This window comes from Passer domesticus, chromosome 11, assembly GCF_036417665.1.
Source record: "Passer domesticus isolate bPasDom1 chromosome 11, bPasDom1.hap1, whole genome shotgun sequence".
Classification (NCBI taxonomy): Eukaryota; Metazoa; Chordata; class Aves; order Passeriformes; family Passeridae; genus Passer; species Passer domesticus.
In genome coordinates this window covers 17,915,465-17,937,584 of record NC_087484.1, presented here as the reverse complement: position 1 = coordinate 17,937,584, position 22,120 = coordinate 17,915,465, and the positions used below count along the sequence as shown (strand labels likewise).

The window sequence follows — 22,120 nt, the reverse complement described above, 5'->3', positions numbered from 1 at the left end:
TAAAAGAAGATGTCAAGTGTAGACCCTCTCTCACTGGAAAAGAAAAAAACGCCTTATTGATCCATTTAGTGGGTAACAGATAGGAATCAACCCAAAATGTATGTTCTCTAGCATTCAAGTTAGATAAATGTCAAGAGCTGCAATTGATCTGGAGCTCACTGCAAAACTTCATGGCCATACAGAGTTATATTATAGACTGGTGAATTCTGCAGGAAGCGATGGATTCTGCAGAGAGATTTTTGTTATGTTTTCCACAAGAAAAAACATATTTGTGCAGTGACCTGCTTGAAGGGTGTTATGGCACATGACACTGGTAGGAGTCAGCAGAACTGGGCAGAATTCCCTAGGTTTTTGAGAAGGCATGAAAGAATTGTGCTAGTTCTGGTGTAGGATTTGGTCTTTTGGATTTGCTCTGTTTTTCTGTGCTTTTCTACAAAGAACTAGTTCTCCTCAATTATGACTGTGCTGGTACATTTAGCAATTATTAAGAAAATTAAATAGTTAGAACTAGTCTAACCCACAAATACAGGTCAGTTTTCATACACTCTGAACTACTCAAAATGAATTTCTTCTCAAACTGTATTTTATGTAATAATGTCAGCAAAGTGTTGACTATATTTACATTCAAAGAATCAAAAACCAAAAAATGTAGTGTGTTTTCAATGTGATATTGTATTTGCATAAAATTGATTTTATTTGTAATAGAAATTGTGTCAATAATTATATGTGTTCAAGATAACCATTTATTTTGCAACATCGCTCATTACTGTTCTGAACTTCTGTGCTCCTCTGGTTTGGCCAAATTTATCCAACCAATGTCACAGCAAAAGAGTGGGAATTCTGTGGCCAGGGCTACAGGACAGAAGGAAAAAAAAAAAAGGCAAGGGATAGCACAGAGCCACATTATTTTTCTTATTCCATCTGGATATCAACATCAGAAAAAACTTGAGATAACAGTTTATGATGTGTAAGGAGACCATAAACTGACTTTGGGTTATCTCAGAATCTTTTATGGAAACTGTGATTATAGACCAGTATGAAACAGATTTGTCACAGCAGCCTCAAAGCCATGTTTTCAATTGTTCATGTTTGAAATTGGATTTTGAAAACAGTTCTAAACCAGGAGTAGGAAAGGAAAAAGCCTGAAGTATCCTCTGCATTGTACCATTTGTGAATTTTGCTTCTGATGGTTACCTAGACAATGCAGTCCTGCATCTTACGAAATCCTGATAGGAATGTAGAATGAATATAATTAATATTTTAATGAAGTAACATTGGAAAAAGGTGGTAGATTGAACAAACAGGTGTCCAGCTAGGAATTTCTCAGAGTCTTTGCCGCCAATGTAAAACACTTCAAGTTGAGCTGAGCACAAGAAAGCAGCGTTCCTGAGCCTCTGGGCTCTGTCCAAAGTGTGCCTTCATCTGAGCTATTGAGGGAGATGCTTCTGGCACAGGGGGCCCTTCCTCCTCCTCCACCTGCTTGGGGGGTGGTGGCACTGGAGAACAATGTGAGCATGGGCTGGGCTCAGCCCACTCCCACCCCTTTGGCATCCTGTTTGAGAAGTGCTGTAAGGCCGTTTTGCTGCCTGAGGAAGAGGCTGTATTTAGTGCTACAAGAAATTACATTTGGTTTTTTTATGAGATGAATACACAGCAAATAGTTATGAATTCTCATGCGGAGGAAATGGGGCTGTTCTGAAGTAAATCATTGAGTCATAGAATCATTTAGGTTGAAAAAGACCTTTAGGATCATGGGGTCTGAGCATAAACCCAGCACTGCCAAGACCACCACTTCTTTTCAAAATGCTTATTAGTACATATATATTTGTCTCTATGGTGGACACATGCAAAACAAGGTAATGCCAGTGCACGCAGTGAAGGGGAAACTCTCTCATGTGGACAGAGAGAAGTAGAGAGGTTTCTTTAAGTTATTTCAAATATTCTAAAATATCTCCACAATGACTCATTTTATCTTTCTTTGTTCATTGAGTCCTTCCCTCTTCAGAAGATATTTTTGGGGAAAGCAAACAAATCAGATAATTAATAAGAATTGTGAGAATTAAACACTTTGATACTGCAAAGTGAAAGGAGCTTTCTCATTCTGTCTAATCTTTTAGGGTAGAAAAATTCTTCAAGCAAAGTGAGTGCCTCTGAGTGCATTCAAATCTTACTGGGAGCTGAACACACACTGCTGACCTACATACAGGTATTTGTTCTTTGCTTCAGAGTCTTCTTACTAAGATTCTTCCTTTCAGTCAAATGAACAACAAATCTATCTGCAGATTTTTTTATGTTTTTAAAAAAATTATCATTTAAGGCACAGCAACAGCCCCAGTTAAATTGGAGCAACAAATGACTGTTGCTGTCTTCAGGGGCTCTAATCCATAAAGTCGTCATGGAAGGTGTGTAGAAAAATTGAGTTAGAACATTTACTATAATTGCATAACTGCTCTGGCTGTGTGCTGTGTGGCTATGGTTAATGTAATGTTTATAATCAAGTGGATGACACTGGGCTATCAAATCACTGTCTAAAGAAAAGTATATTTTTTTTCTTGTGGCAAAAGTAATGTATTTTATTCTTTCTTTTTTTTCCCCCAAAATGTTCAGAATGAATATTTGATATATAGCTATTTTCCCACTCCGCGTTTCTGTTGCACTTCATTTCCTAATGGGCCATTGGTAAAGGAAAACAACATTTCCTTAGGCTCAAGTAGGAACACTAATCTTTATATTACATTGCACTTGATGAATGGATTTCCAAAAACTTACAAGCATTTTATGAGGATCCAGAGGAACCTATGCAGCAAGAACAGTTTGGCATCTGCTTGTGCCTCCAGAACCACTGGAAGAGAACTCTTGGCACCTCTTTCCCCCTCCTACATAGGTCTTCTAATGAGTTCATTTCCACACCAAAGATTAATGCCAAGCAATGAAAGAAAAACACAGCAAGGATTGTCTGAGAGGGAACAAAAGCCCCTACGCTAAAGTTTCAGAATATGAGCTTTTTTTAGTGAAAACTTGATATTATAATGAATAGTAGAGCACTTCTTTGCCAGCTGAATGGCTGCTAAATATAGCACTTCTATCAGAAATTTCTTAGATAGTGGATCTCTAGGTAAATGAACATCCTGCTTCTGCCCTGAAGATGTCTTTATCTTTAAAAGTCCAGTCTTTAAAATATTCTTTTTATTCTTTAAAATAACTACAGAGCTCACTGACAGGGTCGGCTGGGTCTGAAAGTGCCCTCCAAGATGGCTCTCACAGTTTAGACTGCTCTTTGTAGCCGATTGCTCCAGCCAGGCTGCTTTCATCCCCTCACACGTGAATTGTTGTAGAATTGGAAAGAGGGGGCTTAGGACTTGGCATTGGAAAGGTTTGCACCCTTCCCCCTTCCCGAAGTCACTGAGTCCAGCATTAAAGATCAGAGAAAGCTCTTGTAATGATTCATGAGACACCACTACCCTCCCTCTCTCTGGAGTGCCTGATTCCTTATACACATCAATGTGGTCTTTTATTGCTGCTTAATAATAAATGGTATTTTGTTTGCCCACCTGACACTTTTATTAACTTCAGTCGTGTGTGTATGTGCACATGTTTCTCCAGGCATGATTTCTCCCCAACACCCCCCAAATTAGAGGGGGGCATGGGAGAAAAAAAGCACAGCTTTATTTGAAGAGAATTTGTCCCTAATCTGTTGCAGCTGTAGGGGACCATTCGGCCAATTAAACAGAGCAGGCTTTGGCTCCTTCCCAAATGAGGCGACCACATGTTACCCTTGGATCGGTCACCTCGGGGGAACACTGGGTCACTGGGGCATCTGGTTGTCATTTCCTCTCTGGTCAGCATGAGGGAAGCAAAGAGGAAAAAAAAAAAGTGCATTTTATTTATCTCATGTCTTGTCATCTGCTGCCTTGCAGCATCAAAAGGTCCAACAGCATCCAGTCAGAGCAGGAGAGGCTTGCAGGATGTGATGAAGTCCAGGATGTGGGGATGAGAACTGTGATTGATTGGCTTAGCTTTGAGGTGTCTTTAACATATTTCTGTTTCTCTGCTGCAATAGCATAAACATGAAGGTTCTGTTAATATCAAGGAGGTATGGAAGGTTGGGCTGCTTTAACTGACTTGAGCGTTGCTCTCCTAGGTAAGAAATGTGCCTCTCTGTAAGGGAACGGTCCCTCTGCTAGAGACAAGTGAAAAGCTCCTGAGCTGGGAGGGAATTAGAGTTTGATAGAAATGTAAGAAGACGTTGTGATCTCCAGTGTCTCACGTGAGTGATGTAATCTCTTGCTCAGCAAATAGTGTAGATCAGGAATGGTGAACAACTTAATAGCTGATCTGTAGCTTAATTGAATCCCAAACTGCACATCCACCTAGGGCTGGAGGGTAACACGGGCTTCAGAGCCATCACAGTGAGGTTGTCTTCACAAAATCAGAAACATCTGGCTTCAACTAAACCTAGGCACTAATAAGCTAATACTCATAATGAAGGGGGAAATGCTTCAGTGAACTAGTCAGGTCAGTGAACTCCTTTTCCTCTGAAGGTGCCTGGCCACAGTTTTCAAACTGTTATGGTTAACACAGAATGATTATTTGGCTTTGCTAATGAAGTAGTGTCAATGATGAAAATGTTTTCTTGATCTGAAACTTTCATCTTTTCAGTGCAATGAATTTAGAGCTGTAATACTTCCATTCCAGGGTACTGAGCATCACGGTAGCTAAGGAATCATGAACAGATCTGTGCAAGGCAAAGGAATTGATAAATGTGCTTTCTTAGGCAAAGTGACTGCAGAAGTTGGCGTTGAAAAAGAACCGTGAGACCCACTCAGATTTGTTTGGGAGAACTGCTGTATTTTTTGAGTCAAGTGTGACATGTTATAAAGATTCAAGGGGATGCCTTCAACTACACTGTTGCAATCACCAGAGCTGGGAGGTCAAAACACTTGTCATGCCATTGATATCCTTTTATGGCCTGAAAAGGACATATCTATGGCACTGATAATAGGGTCTTGCAAAATGAAATTATTCTCTGATATATGTAATTCCCCAATTAGTACTGTTAGCAAGTTAGAGTCCACTTTTAAATTGTGGTTAGAAATACTTTAGTTTTCTTCCAGTTGGAAAGGTGGGACAAACTAGGAGAACTAAGTAAGTAGGAACCATCCTTTTGACACCTGAAAAAACCTGTCTTAATATTGGGCTCTTGAAAATGTAAATGACTTTCATGGGGATCTGGTGGTTTAATCAACAGTGTGTGATAAAAGATGGTAATTGTGCCAGTGTACTCTGGTATAGTTTCATCTTTAACATATCTCTGTCTTCTAAAGTTGATGGCTAGGCTGAGTAGCTTATAAGCAGCCTCTAGTCAGTTTGATAGTGAAATCTTGATTAAAACCATGGTGGGATTTTGCACAGAACTCTGTAAAAGGAGTTAATAAATCCCATTTAATTCCATAAGAAAAAATGAGAGAGGAAAAAAAAGTCAGACCTACAAAACCAATCTGAATCTTAAACTATCAGAAGAAACGACAAACTCAACACAAGCATTTTTTTTTCTTTTCTTTCTTCCTGCATACGCTTTTGATCTGGAGAGGGAACAGAACTTAGCCCCCATTATTTCTAAAACACAGTAATTTGTCAATGCACTATTTGTCTAAAATGGATACTATAATAAAAACAAGTGACAAAATACTGGTCCTTTGTAGATCAGGTTCAGATTTTCCTTGCATAACCTACAATTTTCCTACTGTATTTTGTGGTCAGCGATGACAGTTCCAATGAATTTTCAAATTCTAAAACCAAAGAGGTAAGACTAAACTGCTCCTGAGTTAAGGCATGGATTTCTGAATTTTTAAATTTTAGGGTAACTGAATCCACTTGCAATTTAACAATGTTGTCAAAATAAAGGTCAGATTATAAATAATTGCAGAGCATGTGTTTTAATTATCCAAATATTGCAAAGGTTTTATCTCAAATACAGTCCCCAAAGTCCAGATAGCTGCTTTTCAATCCTTTTGCTGGCAAATATCAGAACTAAAGATAAACAAGCTATGCCCTTTTAACCTGTGGAGTTTGATTGGCATAATTTTAAACTAACATTCCTCTACCCTAAGAAAACATAAACCCAGCTTTTTCCAAGGTAGAAGGAAAACCGCAGGGCTTTTTGGATAAGGTCATGTTCATCCCCCTTTCCTTCCTTATTTGTAACATCTTCCAGAAGCACAGAGAAATGGCAATTTTGTTTTGTGTCACTAAAGAATGGCACAGTTTGACTCAGATTAAACATAAACACAACTAAACACGAGTTACAGAAGCAAGACCACTTGAAGCTCCCGGAGTGAAGGTAGAGAAGGGAGGACCTGTGGATTTATCTGCATAGAATAATCATATATCCAAGAGTTGAATAAATTTCTGTGTCTTTTTTTATTGCCTCTGATCAGATTAGAGTTATATGTCACAATTGAAGAATTTGTTATCTGTCTTTAAATGCACAGGTAAGGCCTGGATGCTAGACTCCTGTGCATAAGAAAATATTAAATTTGACCATATGGAAAATGTATTAGAATAAAATAAAAAAATATTATGAAAAGGTTTTAATGCCTCTCTAGTCACTATGAACAATTCTGTGACATGTCTGAGAGAATTATGTATCTTTTAGAGGTTTCTACCACTTACACAAAAGGGAAGAAACCAATATTTTTGCTGTGGTACTGTGATTTTAGGAATATTTCTGCATTTGTCAATATGCAGTTAAATACAGTTCTTGGTCCAACTGATCACTTCTCTCTAAATTAAAATTCCTGATCCAATACCTCAGAAGATATTTATAAACCAATTCTGAATTTCCACTAACTGGCTCTTTGGTTAACCAAACTAGAGCCTGAGTACTGGCCAGCACAGAGGACAGCTTGTGTCCTCTGGGTCTGTTCAGGTTCAGCTGCATGAGCCCAGAGGCAGAAAAGTAAATACTGTGTGTCCTGTTCCTCTTATTCATGTCCTAAGTACATGGAAACAAGAAAAAAATAATCACAAAAACTGAAACAAAGGCTGTGTTGACAGAATTGTTATGTAGTTCAGGGAAGCGAAACTGATGTAGTGATTCACAGTGCTTGTATCCTCTTCTAGAAGTAAATTAAATTCTGTCTTGTATTAATATTATTGATTGAGCAAGTAATGTTGGGATATTTTATCCCATTAAACTACAAACTGTGGTGGAAGTTTGCAGCACTGCTGAAAGCTGATTCAGTTCAAGTATCATGAGCTTGGTTAAGTAGATCAACAAATGAGAAATCTGTATCAGGGGTGTAATATTAACAGTTTGTGTGCCCAGGAGCCCCAGTGAGCATGCACTGTTTGTTTGGACAAGTGCTACTGGTCAGAACTGGCCCCCAGGTCAGTATCAACAATTCCCAGCCATGGATGGAAAAGGTTTCAGGAATTTTCTATTCAAGGCTGCGATAAGGTTTTCCTGTATTTTCCTGAGAATTGATAGATGTAGCTCAGTAAATAACAGAGATGTCAGTGTTGTCATGTTCTTCATGTTTTTTTCTTGAAATGCAATGGCAATAACTTTTCAGCATCTCCATTATTGATTCTGCAATATCAGAATCTGTTTTCCCTACAACCTCTATGAAAATGAGGAGGTATCCTTAAAATCCCAAGTTAATAGGCTTAGCAACAAATTCTCACAGCTTTTTAATATTGTTTTCTCTATTCATATTTTCTCTAAGTGGTTTTGACAAGGAATAGAAGAGAAACACAAATATTAAAGATATGTCTAGTGAGTTGTGCATGGAAGTGAAAGGGATTTTTTTGTCTTAGTTTTATGCAGTTTAGAAACTGAGGTGAAAAGGAACTTTTAGGGGCATTTAAATAATAAGTGAATTCTATGCCAATGCTCTTCTTGGATTCAGACCTGTGACTTTTCTTTTTGAATATCCATATTCTTAATGTTTAAGACAAGCTAACAGTAATCATGGGGTAAACAATCATTAAGCTAGGAGATCCATGCACAATATTGAGAATAATTCAGAAAGTTTAAGTTCTTTTAAAATCTGGAAATTTCCCATAAGATATCTGAAGTAAGTTTGGAGAATGGTAGTTGAGATGATAGCATAGGGAATAAACCTGAAGGAAAAAGGAATTTAGGCTTGCTGATCTCAGATGGTTTCCAGTTATCTTTGGCTTTTAGGTGCAGAAATTGCCCTTTGGACTATTTCAGCAAGAAGTGGGTGTGCCCACCTGTGAGGAACAATTAAGTTATTTAACTGGGACTGGAATGTGAGGAAACATCTCAAGTTTGGATTTCACCACAAACTTTTATTCTGGCGGTGATCAAGGTATTCAGAGCAGAATTCTGGGAATATATGAACATAATGGGCGACTCCTTTAAACATAGTAAAACACCTTTAAACAACCCATGAAACTTAGTTCCTTCACCTGTCTTTCACTACTATTTCCATGCAAAAGTTGGGGTTTTTTCTTTGCTTTTTCCTGAAGTTGAATCTTTATTTTCTGCATCTGAAGCCCTCTGCTCTGTGTACTCTGAGACAGACTGTTCCTATCTCTTTTCACCAGGCTGTCACACACTTGATGACTTACATGCACTGTCGTTTTTCTTAGGCAAAACAAGCCTGTTTGCTCAATCTGTACTCCAGGGTTTTTTTGGGGTGTTGTATAACTCTGCTTGCTGTTATTGTACCCACTGAACTTGTTTATGACTCATATGCTTTCTTTACAGGGATTTAGGTAGAAGAAACATCTTTGCAAACCTCCCAAGTGTTTAAATGATGAGCAGAATCATCCCATCTTTATTCAATCACATAACTTATGGATTTTACTGGGGCAAGTGGAATGTCCTTGGGATGCTGTGTTGTACAGATCTATTACAAACCGGTTAACAAGGACATTTCATGTAATCTAATTTTAATTTACATAACCTTTTACAATTGGATTATTAAGGACTAGGCATTGTAATGCATGTGTGGAAGAGGGTGCACCCCTGCCTAAAGTGCCAGAGTCACTTGGCTGCTAAGGAGAGTGCAGCATTTCATCTCAAGCTTGGAGAATTCCCCTGGATTTGTGTTCTCTCATTTGGAAACACAACCTGCCTGTAACAAACTGAAAACTGTTTCAGGAAAGTGTTAATTTCTATGTAGAAATTATGTTTCCCAACTCCACACTAGAAAGGATTAAGTAAGAACTTGCTAATTACAGGAGGTGGGAGGGCCGTGGATTTGTAGGCAGAGCAGGTGATAATGTAACTGGTGGAGATTACAAACTAATTATGTGAGCCAGCAATTGCCTGCCAGGTGTTCGAGATGCACAGCGGGGCGGAGGGAAGGGGTAGCTGGTGGGGAGCGGGCAAGGAGGAATCTGACATGCACTTTAAAACTCAGAGTGAGCGGAGCTCTGATTAGCACTTCACTCAGGATGGCTTGGGCGTGAGAGGAAAGGATAAACGAGGAGTGCGGGAAGGTGGTTGAGTTTTTTCAGATTTGATGTTCAGCGTTACATTTGACCACTGCCTGATGATGCGTGGGCCTGTTGCTGCTCAGCAGCCACCTGTGGGCTGGTGTGAATGAGCAGGAATTCTGCTCAGTGGTATTAGTGAAATATGCCCATTAAAACTGTGACAGTTGTTCTCTGTGGTAGAAAGGCCAGGTTTCACTCCAGTTTAGGTTGCCTTTTGAACAAATCCTTGGTATTAGCTACAGCTTTATATAGTATGGAGATTGGTGGGAATACTTTGCTATTCTCAAGCACAGGCACTGAAGAGTAATTCAGTCATTACATATTTTAATACAAATTACAGCTTCCTGAGTAGCAACTATAAATAAGCCCTGGTGCCATGTGTGGAACAGGCAGATGAGCGTTGTGCTCTCACAGAGCAGCCCCATAATTGAGAACCAGATGCTCCTAAGCTCCAGCCCTGTTTCTGGTCTTCATGAGCATGCTTGAGTGATTGCCTGCATCAGTGAGTTGTAATTAATTAGTTACTGCCTGGGAATGTGCTGAAGGTATAAAAGCACTACAGAAAGCATTTGAGGAGGTGTTTTGTTGCTCCATTCCTTCCCATCAGAAGTAGTTGGCATGACCTGTTGAAAAACACCTATGTAAATGTTTGTTTCACAAAGAAGGGGTGTTAATATTTGTACCATTTTCTTATTAAGTGAACTATGAAAGTGAATTGTTAATGCTTTCTGTATTCGACTGCAATGAAATTCAATCTTTTATCTATTTGATAGGCAGTTAATGGTGATGTGTTTAAAGTTTCAGCCATCAGCTGGTGCTTTATGTTGATCTCAGCTATTATTGTGGAGGGTGATTTTTTTTATCACTAAGTTTTATTAATAATATGAAAAGCTATCCTCTGTAGATTATGATGGTATTGTAATAACATAATCAAAATATAGTGTTTTCACAGTGGCCCAGAGATGCAAGCTGCACACATCTCTGTTTTAAATGAATGATTCTATGCTAGAGAAAGGACCAAACATGATCACTTATCATGGGCCATTTTTAGGTCTGTTGTAGACACATCATATACTTCTAGCCATGCTAAAGACTGTAATTTCATCTTTAAACAAGGCTGTTTCTTGCATTTCTAGCAGTTATAAAAAAATTTAGTAAATGCAAATTCTGTGGTTCTCAAATTATTAAGGAAATATGAATTAATTTTCATATTCTAGCATTAATATTTATTGATAGGCTATTAATCACTTGACTGCTAGGTGCTTAAAACACAGTCTTTCAAACAGAAGATGTACAAGGAGATGAATGTATCTTCCACTTTCCTTTGGGCAAACAGACCACAGCTTTTCACCCAACCAAGCATAATGCAGGGATGTCCTACATGTGAGTAAATAGATAATGCAATGAACTCAACCATTATGTAGCTGCCTAAATACTGGATAGCAGCTCTGTTCCGTGCCCTCCACCTTGTTTCTGGGGTGTTGTTACCCACTGGTGTGCTTTTTAAAGGAGAGCACCATCTCTGTACCCAGAGATGTACCCAGACCCAGCTGCAGGAGCAAAGAGCTTTGCCACGTGCCTTATGAGCTTGCCACGGGTTTTGAAGACAGGGCAAGTTGATGAAGAAGTCTCAGTAGTTCACCAGGTCTGCAGTAATGCAAACAGAAACACCTTGCCTGAGAATGGCATCCCCCAAAGCTGCTGAGCAGGGATCAAGTTGCAGCTGCTAAAAGCGCTTCTGCCTCCAAGGAGAGCGAGCTGCAGGTGTTTGTTGTCCATGGCCCAGCCCGTGGTGCAGGTGTGAGCACCAAGCAAAGCCTTTCTGCTCCACTGCCACAGCGTTGCTGGGATGTTTCCCTGTTTTCCTAGTGGCATTTCCATTGAGGATGTGGAATTGTGATTGTTGGGTTTCGGTCTCTGAAGTTTCAATATTTAACCTCCTTGGAATGTGAGAGGGGTGGGGCTGGGCTCAGTGTGGATTTGCTGATGTCATGGAGGTAGAAGAGAGAAATCTTCCCTCTTTTTAGCAGTTGAGAATTATTAAACACTTAATTTCTTGGGGAGTAGCCTGTTGTTATATGGCAAATCTTTACTATTCTAGGAAAGTTATTTTTATAGGGCACCAGCTCTAAATCGAGGTTATCAAAAGTAAACCATCCTCATTTATACAGCACTTCCTTTGAAAACATAGATGTCATCTGTCTATTTGCCAAGACAAAGGAATGGCATTGCTTTTTTTTTTTTTTTTTTTTTGAAACACTGGGTGGTTTTATTCTTCTTATTTTCCTTTACAATAAAATTGCATTTTTTTAGAAACGGGCTGTAAAGTGGAGCAAAGATTTCAGTAGCAAATTGTGACTTTGCATCACTGTCTTATCCCTCTTCCCTAGGGAATATTCCAAAGCAACATTTCAAATTGCTGTAAAATGACAATTTGTGCCAGAAAACCCACCCTGCTTTTCTGAGCATCAGTTTCTTTGAGAAGGCCGTTGTAAGAAGGGCTCTGTAACCTTGGGAAAATGTCACAACAAATGAGCTTTTTGTGCTGATCCTTAACCTTTCCTCTGATTATTTTAAGTATAAACATGAAAATGTATTGAAATATCTTGCTGTATATTAAGATGTTAAGACAATCCATAAATCTATGCATCATGCTGAATCTCATTCATACAACTTTATACAGCTTGAAACAACTGAGGAAAAAATGGTGCATTCTTCATTTTCCCTATAGTTTTACAAAGCATATTCTAAGTCTGTGAAATGAAGTCCATGTGTGGGGTATTTGGGTTCACTGGTTGTGGGGGTCAGCTTGGGGGATGGATAATGTGGGATCATCTATTTTTGAGTGCACAGGAGTGCTTGTGTGAGAGGAGGATATTTAATTGAAAATGATTCTGAATAAAATATAATGCTACATTGTTATACAACTGAAATGAGAAGACTGCAGTGTTATCAAACTAAGGTTGCCTGATACTTATACAGTTTAAATCTATTGTGAGTTCAAAACACGTGGATTCAGAAAAAAAGTAAGTTTGCCATTTCCAGTCCTCTGCAGCTCTCATTTCTGATGTGTGTGCATAGTGCTCTTATGAGGTTTTGATTTGTTTTGTTTTTTTCCTGTTGAATCCTATCCAGAATGCCTGAATGTGTTAATGACTCAGAGTACAGACCTTGTCTTTCAAATGAGTTCTATTTTGTGGGCTGGTGAATTCCTAGCAGAGCATATCATCTTGATTCATTTGAAAAAGATATTTAGCTTCTTTCCTAAATCAAATCAGTTTCATAAAAAGGTATATACATCTGAGACTTACAGATAAGACCAGAGCACTAGATTATTTTTCTTCAAGTTAAAACTCCACTCAATATTTTCTTAAAGCTCAAGAGTGGGGAAATAAGAATTTTCTATTTTACTCTATTCCCTGAAATTATTTTTAACTAAGTATCAGTTACGTATTTTTCCCCCTTCTTTTTTAGTTGAATACCACTCTGCTCACTTATGAGGGCTTTTTGTTTAATTCTTGTTATACTAGTCCTGTGTGAGTTAATCTTCATATTGTGTGTAAGGATAAATGTTTCTCTATAAATCTTGCATGCACCTCTACCTTTAAAATACAAAATGAGCTCAATTTGTAGATTAATTTGTACAGTTTCTCATACAAATGACAAAAGAAACCTGAAGTATATTAGTAATGTGATGGCAGTACTACTTCAAGCACAATTACCTTGTCTTAAATTGATGATAATCAGAATTGCAGAATTCACTCTAGCAATAATGGCCACTTCTTCGAGTGGAATTAGTAAGAAATTAAAGGAATGTTTGTGCAAATATAGGTCTTTGTATGCTTTTTTATCTTGGGAGGCATATGGAAATAACAGAACGAAAAGCAGAGTGAGGTGGGGTTTTTTAGAAGTATTATTCTACAGTTTTGACTGTTTGTGGTGGTTTGGTGTCCCTCCAAACCAGATCTTGAGAGGTGTGAGACAAGAGTCATCAAATCTGGTCATCACACCTTTACTGTGTATTAGTTTTTTCTGTTTGGCTTCAATCTACAATACATCCAATCAGCACTGACTGACTCTGGGAAGTTGGCTTTTCAAAAACTTTGTACAGGCTGCTTTAACAAATGGCCAACAATGGATTTATTAGAAGGCAAGTTACAAACCTCTGTCAGTGGGTGAAAATTCAACTGTGGGGCATCTATGTGAAGCCAAAGTTGTTGTGTGCTAAATAATATATAATTAAACTTAGTTTTTGTGTCAATCAATAAACATAAACATTGTGGATCTGCTTGAGTTTCACATTAGAATTTTGTTAGTATTCATATCACCAAGTTCTAATGAAATTCTAATGGAGCATAGTGACAAATTAATTTTTAATAATATACATGGAGCTCAAACACTGTTAAAAAATACCAGCTGAACTACAGAAATGTGAAATAAACCCTCTGTGTAAGGATGTGGCTGCAGAACTAAACCAGGAATTTCCCCAACAATAATCTTATCCGCAGGGTCAGTAACCTTCTAACATCTGTGTGTCACACTGTTTTTCTTTCCTAAATCAGAGACTCTTCAGGATCTGGTAGGTATTGCCTATCTTGAGGCAGGAACTGAGGAGCAGCTCTAATGCAAGCTCTGGAGCTCTCCAGTGGCAGGGGTTGATAGGAGGGAGGATCCAGATCTCCTGGGCTGGGCTGCAGGAGGAGGCTGGCTCAGGCTCCAGGGACCTGGGAGCTGCCAGGGCACACAGGGCAGGCTCTGGCTCTGCACTGGGGATTATTCACTGCTTGAAAACCCTGCCACAGCTGAGCCTGTCGGGCTTTTGTGCCAGGGGCTGCAAGAGGAGGTGGTGAGAGGGAAAACGTTCCTGTAGCGTTGAGATTTTGGGCTGTGAGATCATTGTGGGGTTCTTTGTTAGAGGACGACTTTAAAGAGATTGAGAAGCATTTTCATTGCATGATCTGATTCTTAATACACAGTTACTCTGACTAGTTAAGCAAACTTCTCCTGTGGTATTGTTGTGTACTACTTTTCACATGTTCCAAAAACATTTTTTTTCAATTATTTTCTAATGTTCAGCACAAAAAAAAAAAACCATTTGCCTCAGAGTCACTCCACCAAAAATACTACTGATGGAGAGGAGAGGTTACAAAGATAATTATTGTTTTAGATTTCTTTCAAGTGTAAGAGTAGATATCTGTCACGTGAATTGGGCAAGACATTGTGCTGCTTCTGCCCTGTTCTCATCAGTAGAGCTTTGAATGTTGGTAGCCCAGCTTTGGCAGTGGTAAAATTCTTTGGAGGAAAGTGGAGGAATCACTGAGTACCATTCATAAAAACACTCCTGGGAGCTGTTTGCTGTGCTGGGGAGCTCATTCTGAAAGCAAAAATCTGCATGTGCAGAGCCTGGTGGAAAGTCAGGATAGGTGCAGAAGTTGAACACTGAGGGGCTTTTCTCCCCAAAATGTCATCTTTTATCTGTTTCCTATCTATGCTGATCTGTGGGTACTGCCTTTGGAGCTGATAGCAATGTGAACAGTTGAAGAAAAGCTAACAACTCTGAAAAAATTGCTACATGAAAGCAAGATGAAATCCTGGCTGTGAGAAAGGTGGAGTTTAAAATGCACTGAGAGAAAAACTGAAAGGACATGGGCAACAAGAGAACTATCAGAGTCGCTACATCTGTGAGTCCTCTGATGACCAGTATAATAATTTCTTTTTAGCCTTTGTTCCTGCACAAGAAGAAAGCTGCTGAAGGTTTATTTGTTTTGTTTTGGGGTTTTTTTTTTGAGGGAGGGGAAAGACATTTGACCTTTATCCCATCCAATTTCTCATCAGGCTCCTCTAATACTCAAGCAGCAGAAAAAGATTTCACAAGTAAAAAATCTAAAATTTAAATGTGCTTAGGTTGGCCATGCAATTATCTACCCAGTACTTTGAAAAAGTTCCAGGGGCCTGATGCAAAATCCATTCAGTTTAAAGAAAGTGGGCTATGGGTTATACCTTAAAAGAGGATATCTACCTTAGTCTGCCTATTCCCTTTTCCTCTCAATTTCCTGATTTGGAAAACTTATAAATTTATCTTCTCTCATTTGAAGTAAAAGTGAATTCCTTTATAATAAAAACACTGGAGAGAACAATAAAGATTTAGGCGAATTAAGAGGTGAAAGAAAGAATTAAGAGGTGAAATTTATGAAAGAATTCATAAATTCTTTCCAGTAGCCAGTGCTTGGGTGGTCATCCTCTGTTCTGAAAAATTCTGATTGGTGCCATCATGTTCTCAAATGTTCTCTCTTCTTTTCAGTAGAAGGAAGACTGGGCAGTAAATGAAGGGATTTGTTGGTTTTACATCTACTTGCTGTCTGTAGAAAAGCAAAATGTGGCCTTCTCTGTCTTTGTTGCCATTTGTGCCCTTTGTCTGGTATTGTATGACTTGTTGATTCTCTTCCCATTTGACGTGAAATATTGATACATACCAAGGAAGCTGGCAAGGGAACCCTGACAAAATCCTCTGGGTCACCATAAACGACAGGACTGCATGCTCGAGAAGGCTTGCTCCATCTTTTTAAGAGGGTAGGCATTGCAATTCTGAGAAGGATAATGGATATTCTCTATTTAGATGATTTGTTTTGGGAAGATCCATGGTCAGAATAATCATAATTGTTATAACACAGTTCCATATATTCCTAGCAATACATGTCTTACTCTCCTGGGTCCTAGTCTTTGAACCCAGGGAGGTTGTGTTGGGGTTTTTTGTTTGTTTTGGTGTTTTGGGTTTTTTTTTCAGGTTTCTGTTTATTTGTTTTGGGGGTAGTTTGTTGGCTTTATATTTGGCTGTATGATTCCAAGGAAACAAACAAAACCATCTTTTTTAAAAGATGTTTTTTAAAAACAAATTATTATTTTTTTTTTAGTGGCAATACTGAGCCAGTGCTATTGAGGAATAGTGCTACCTCTCTGACTGGAGCTTCCAGTTGCTATAATACACATCAGTTCTCACCTGTCCTGGAAGATTCTGCTTCTGGAGGCACAGAGATACATGAGATATGTTTGTGTTTTTGTTTGCTTTCGTAAAGCAGTTTGGAGTTGTAAACCCAAGTGTAATCAATGTTACATGACTTTCCTGTGAATGGCATAATTACATTCACATGCCAAGACTGAAGTGCTTTGACAGTCTCGCAACAAAATTAATTCAAAGCTTTGAAGCAAAAGAAAGAAATGCAAAATCAACTATTGTGTTTTGGTGAGAATAATAACATCTGAGACTCCATTGTGCTTATCCACCAAATTCTATGTGGAATGTTTTTTATGTGCAATAGGCTGTTTACAGCGAGCCATTTAAAATAATAGCCCGTGAGACCATTCCCTGATGCACACTGCTATACCTGGAGAGCCTGCCAGATACCATCAGGAAAATGGACCATAAAAGCAATACAAAACCTACATTCTTAGTGGAATTTATCTGATAAATACCTTGCTAAATCCTAAGTGTTTCATTCATCTTTTTTAAGTGTGATACACTGATCTGCTTATCTGTTTAGCCTCACTGGGAGCATTTTCTCCTGAGGTTAAAACACACAAGGAAGACACATCCATTCACTTCAATATCTGTTATCTCCCAAAGAATATGAGCTGCAGAGCCATTAATTAAACATGATTGTTCTGGGGAAGATCTCCTGATGAAGATGTATATATGACTTACTTGATGTCAGTAAACTCTATTTCAAATACAGTTTTTCACATTTCACCATTTTCAGTGTCAGGTAAAAACTTATCAATAAAAGAGCCTGTGTATCTGAAAGCATAATTTCTAGTAGACATACGACCAATACCTTTCACCTGCATCTATAACAAGCAGTAATGGAATTATGGCAGATGAATAGTCCTATTTTTTGTCATAGGACTAGAAGCTGGGAACTTTTTATGCTGCCATCAAACTCTGTGAGAGACAAAAAAAAATTAATTTAAAATTTCTGTTTAAACACACTACTGTGTGATTTAAAATTTTATTTTAATGCCACTTCAAAAGAAAGTCACAACAATTCTAAGTTTTTCTTGAAGACATTTGAAGAAAATTTTCTGAAGTAAAACACTATTTCAGTCAAAATCAAAATATTTCTATGTCAAGTGCAATCTAAATCCCACTGCTTTACTAGAAGTATCCAAATGTTTGATATTGATGTGTTTCTGATGAAAAGAAGCTGCATTTCTGTGAAGTATATTTGAAGTCAGAAGAGTTTCATCTTTTTTCCTCGCCTTATGTTTCACCTTATATCCTTGATTCTTTCTTATGTAGATGTCCACCTTCTGTTTCTTCATAATTTCAAACACCTCTGTCTTTCCTTTGATGTGTTTTTTCCCTATCTATATTTCTCACAAACTTAATTAAGTAGACCTTTGTCTTCAAACTGCATGACTGGGAGATACCAGAAGCTACTCTAATGGAAGCATAATAAAATAGAATTTTTGACTGTGTTTGAAAGTGGAAGGGCAGCCATCTACTCTATGGTTCTGAATGACAGGGTAAATTTTCCCTTCTACCTCTATCCAGTTTAATTAATATATTCCAATGTAAGTAGCAAGCTGAAAGCCTCCTTTTGCTTCTTTTTAAGACCAGTAATGACTAAAAAAACCCCACAGAACAAAGTGTGTGCGTTTATCTGTGCTGCTCAGTGGATGCTGGATCCCTTAAAACTTGGGGAACACAAAGGTATCATCCATTGCTATAGTTCTGAAAGTTTCCTTTGACAAGGTGAGCAGAGGGTGGGTTTTGTTCTATTTAACTGTCCTTAGGTTACTTACCTGGAAAAAGAATTTGATGTGTATGTGAATATAAAGTTGTGAATGGTTTGTAGGGTAGAAGTCCTTAATTCTGGCCAAGAACACAAATATCTGCCATCTAGTCAATGAGAATTTTGGCAGTAGCTCCACCCCTGGATAGATGGACCAATGGACCTCATCTGTTCCTGGCTGTGAGGCCATGTGTATTAACAGGAGCAGTAAGATATGGGTGTCTTCTTTTTATTTTCCACTAAAAACACAGAGATTTGTGGTTGTGTGTTCCTAAGTGCTGTCCTTAGTCTCTTTCTCAAGTACATTCTTCTGTTCAGCAGCAGTATCGGGATTATGAATTTCTGGTGGACAGCTCACTGCAACAGTTATATCAGCCTGGGCAGAGGAAGTAGTTTCCAAGTAAAATTTAAGGTGCACAACCTAGCATTTCCAGAGAATCTTATCAAGGCAAATGCTTCTTATGCTCATTGGAAAATAAACAATAAAATGGAGAAAGGTAAAAGAAATACGCTGAAATAGCTGGTAAGTGAAACATCAGCTGGGCTGTGGGGTGATGCTGGGGCTCCAAATTTCCACTCAATGATTGAAACCTCTCCATTTGCAAAGGAGTGACCTAAATTTTAGGTCTTTTTTTACAGTCTTTTTTTTTTTTTTTTTTTTTTTTGAGGCTGACTCTTGTACTTTGGGGAAAATCCTCCAGATATACTGGTTTCCCTCTCATGTAGAATGTGAATCATATGGAAAATGTACCAGGGCTGTGTGGGAGTAGTTCTTTCATGCTGAGATAGGATGCTGAGATTTAGCCCTTTCCTTTGGGACCAGATGCCATGACTGTGTTCTGACTATCTTTGTACATATGTGAATCTCCAAAAGAGCTCATTTATGAAAGGAGTAGAATATCTGATCTTAGATCAGTCATGTAGATCTAAGGGAAGGATTTTGCCTTGAGTGTGAATTAGTCTCAAAGACAAAATTCACAGCAGCCTACTTGTTAATGAATTACAGTCTTTATTTTTAAACATTTTAAGTCTTCTTAAGTTCCCACAAGGAAGTCATTATGCTTTGCACTTGGAAGAAAATGGAGAAACGTAAGTGGTGCTTTGGAGGGTGGGGAGTCTGGTTCCAATACAGATGAAATTGGTGCAATTTTACCCATGTAATGTAAATAAAGGTACTGAAAAGCAGAGCATGTACCATCAGTGCCTGCATGCTCCAATCTGTGATATGATGCATATTTATGAACTTGAATATAATTAAAAGCTGGTGTTCCAAGTGTCAATCAGCCCAATTCATACACAGATCATTAGAGCAAATGCTTCTCTTGAAATGGCAGAGTATTGTGCAGTGTGGACCTGTGCCTGCAGGTTATATGATCTACCTTTTCTTTATTTATAGCTTGAGACCTGGAAAGTCCTTCAGAAGACATTAGGAAGATATTTGTCTAATTAATTACTTCTAAGTCTTGAATGGGTGTGTGGGTTTTCAGGATTTTCTTTTTTTTTCCTTAATGTGAATTACAAAGCAACAAAGGCATAATTAGTTGAATTTGGAGGATGAGTTCACAAACTTTTGTAATAACTTAAAATTAGGCAAGTTTTTCAGTATCAGTAGAAATTTCAAAGAAAGTGTAGGCATCCTAGGTTTGCTGAAAATACTCTGGAAAATTATGATTTTGATATGATGATGTCCTATCATGTAATAGCAGCAATTTCAAAGAGATTTAGGGCACTGGCCAGTGAGGCAACACATTATTATTATTATTATCAAGGCCCACATCAGAAGCCCCTGGGATTTTTAGGGGCTCAATGGCAAGAGATGTGGACTGGAAGCCACTTGAATCTTGATGTGGACAATGTGCCCAGCTTAGTTTATAGCCACACTTGTTGGGGGGGAAGATGCTAATTCTGCATCCTTTGGGAAATGCTTGCCCTGGGTCAGAGGCTGCAGAGCACGTGCAGCTGGTATCTGCATGAGACCAGCGTTGGTGTGCTTATGGGGGAGGAGGGAATTCATCTCACACATCTAAAATGATCTTGATTTTCATTTCAGCTTTGTGGCTCACCTTTAAGAGAAAGCAGAACATGAGCAGCTGTCCAGTGAGTGATTCTGTGCCAGCTGATGTGGAATGTGAGGTCTTTTATGTAGCTAAATGCAGTGATTTAAAACATCTGCCCTTATCCCTGGTTTTTCTATTTGACTGTTGTTCCATAGTGGAAACTTCTTAATGTGATGGAGACTTTTTATCACATGTATCATATTTTCAGAGTTGTCTTTTCCTTCATTTTTAGAAGTAGCTATGTATTTTCTTGTGAATGATGGCTTATATCTCTAATAACTTTAGGAGTATATTCTTATATAATTGTGGCTCTTGAAAACTTGTTGTTTTGGGTTATTTTGTTGTTTTCTTTCTTCTATGGGAAAAAGATATATGTCATATTACACTGACAGAGATGAATATAAATAGAGCAATATATTTACCTGTAGAGGTAAAGTAAGAGTAGTTTGCAAGTATAATTTTGGGACTTTGTTTAGATATTTTTTTCTCCTCTATGAATGACTACAATTCCAATGTGTGTCCTGGCTCTTAAAAAAAGGGTATCCCGCTGTAGGATACATGCTCCATTTGTATGACTGTGTGGATCTGCTGTGTGTTTATGTGAGAGGGGTCTGGTCCCTTCTGTTTGCTCAGTGCTAATGCCAGAAGTTTGTGGAAACTGTTCCCTTGCCCTCAGGATGCAAAGGTCATTGTTAACTTCTGCCCACTGGTACAGTCCAGAGAATTAGAGCAGGCATGGTTTCCAGTATATCCAACTAAATACAGCAAGAACTTCTCTTTGCAGCTCTTTTGATGAACCCTTGTGTGTTTTTCATTTTGGCTCTGAACACAGAGTTGTGCAGAACATGAGCATACCCAAACCCTCTTCTGTATCTTGGATCTACTCTCTCAATCCCTGGTAAGATGCCTAAGCACAAGTGTTCCCTCTGTCAAAAGTTGTTGCCAAAGAATAACTTTTTCAGTTGACCTAATCCTAACCTTGATCATGTCCAGATTTGCTACTGCTCATAGCAAAAACTGAACCACCTTAATTTATAATTATTCTTTTAATTTGTCAGTTTGGAGATATATTTTTACCTTTAGGGAACTATATTTAAAATTTCTTTAAATTTGATTTGTTAGAAGCTAACCATTTGCAGTTGATGTCTAATTATTTTTTAGGACAAATAAGTTATGAAAATATTTATATAGTTAATCAGTTACATTGTTAATGGATAATGGCTGAAAATTTAGTAAGTAACTATAAAATGATATATGACTTATAATCTTTAAAGGGTTATAGGTCTTTAACTACCCAGTAAAACTATAGAGAATTTACAGATCACAGTTTTATTGTTATTATAACTTAACTACTTCTTTGAACTTTCATTACTCACTGATGAGGTCTTTCAAGGATGACAATATCTGTTTTACCTTTTGGCTGTTGAGCTTTTAAGAAATCTGGGATGTGAAAGCAATATATACATGTATTTAGGCAACAGATTGAGAAATTGTAATAACCCTGAAAAATGATAATTGAAGTGGCAAAATATTGATATAGAAATATAATAACTATATAATATACATCAAAGCTATGAATATTGTGCTGTTACTCAGTAAGTGTATTTTGTAGTTTTCTGTCTTGTATTGCTATGAGTGAGGAAAGAATGAATGCTGAAGTTTAATCTTCCACTCTGTCCTAGGAGTAGCTTCTGGGTCCAGTTTACTACCAAATGTAAACAACTGAAGTCTTTGTAGCCACAGGGCCGAGAGCAGCAAAAATAGGAAAATGCTTGCACTTAAGTGGCCATAGCCACTACTAAC

General features: G+C 38.1%; 1 long non-coding RNA gene across 2 annotated transcripts in view; it reads left to right on the top strand.

Annotated features, from left to right (window-relative positions):
- The window catches only part of LOC135278425 (uncharacterized), a 42,622-nt gene that overhangs the window by 2,927 nt on the left and 17,575 nt on the right, over nt 1–22,120 (top strand). For both annotated transcript variants that reach the window (XR_010345942.1, XR_010345941.1), the window contains exon 3: nt 2,118–2,206. This is a non-coding gene — a long non-coding RNA (uncharacterized LOC135278425). The remainder of the gene's footprint in view (nt 1–2,117; nt 2,207–22,120) is intronic.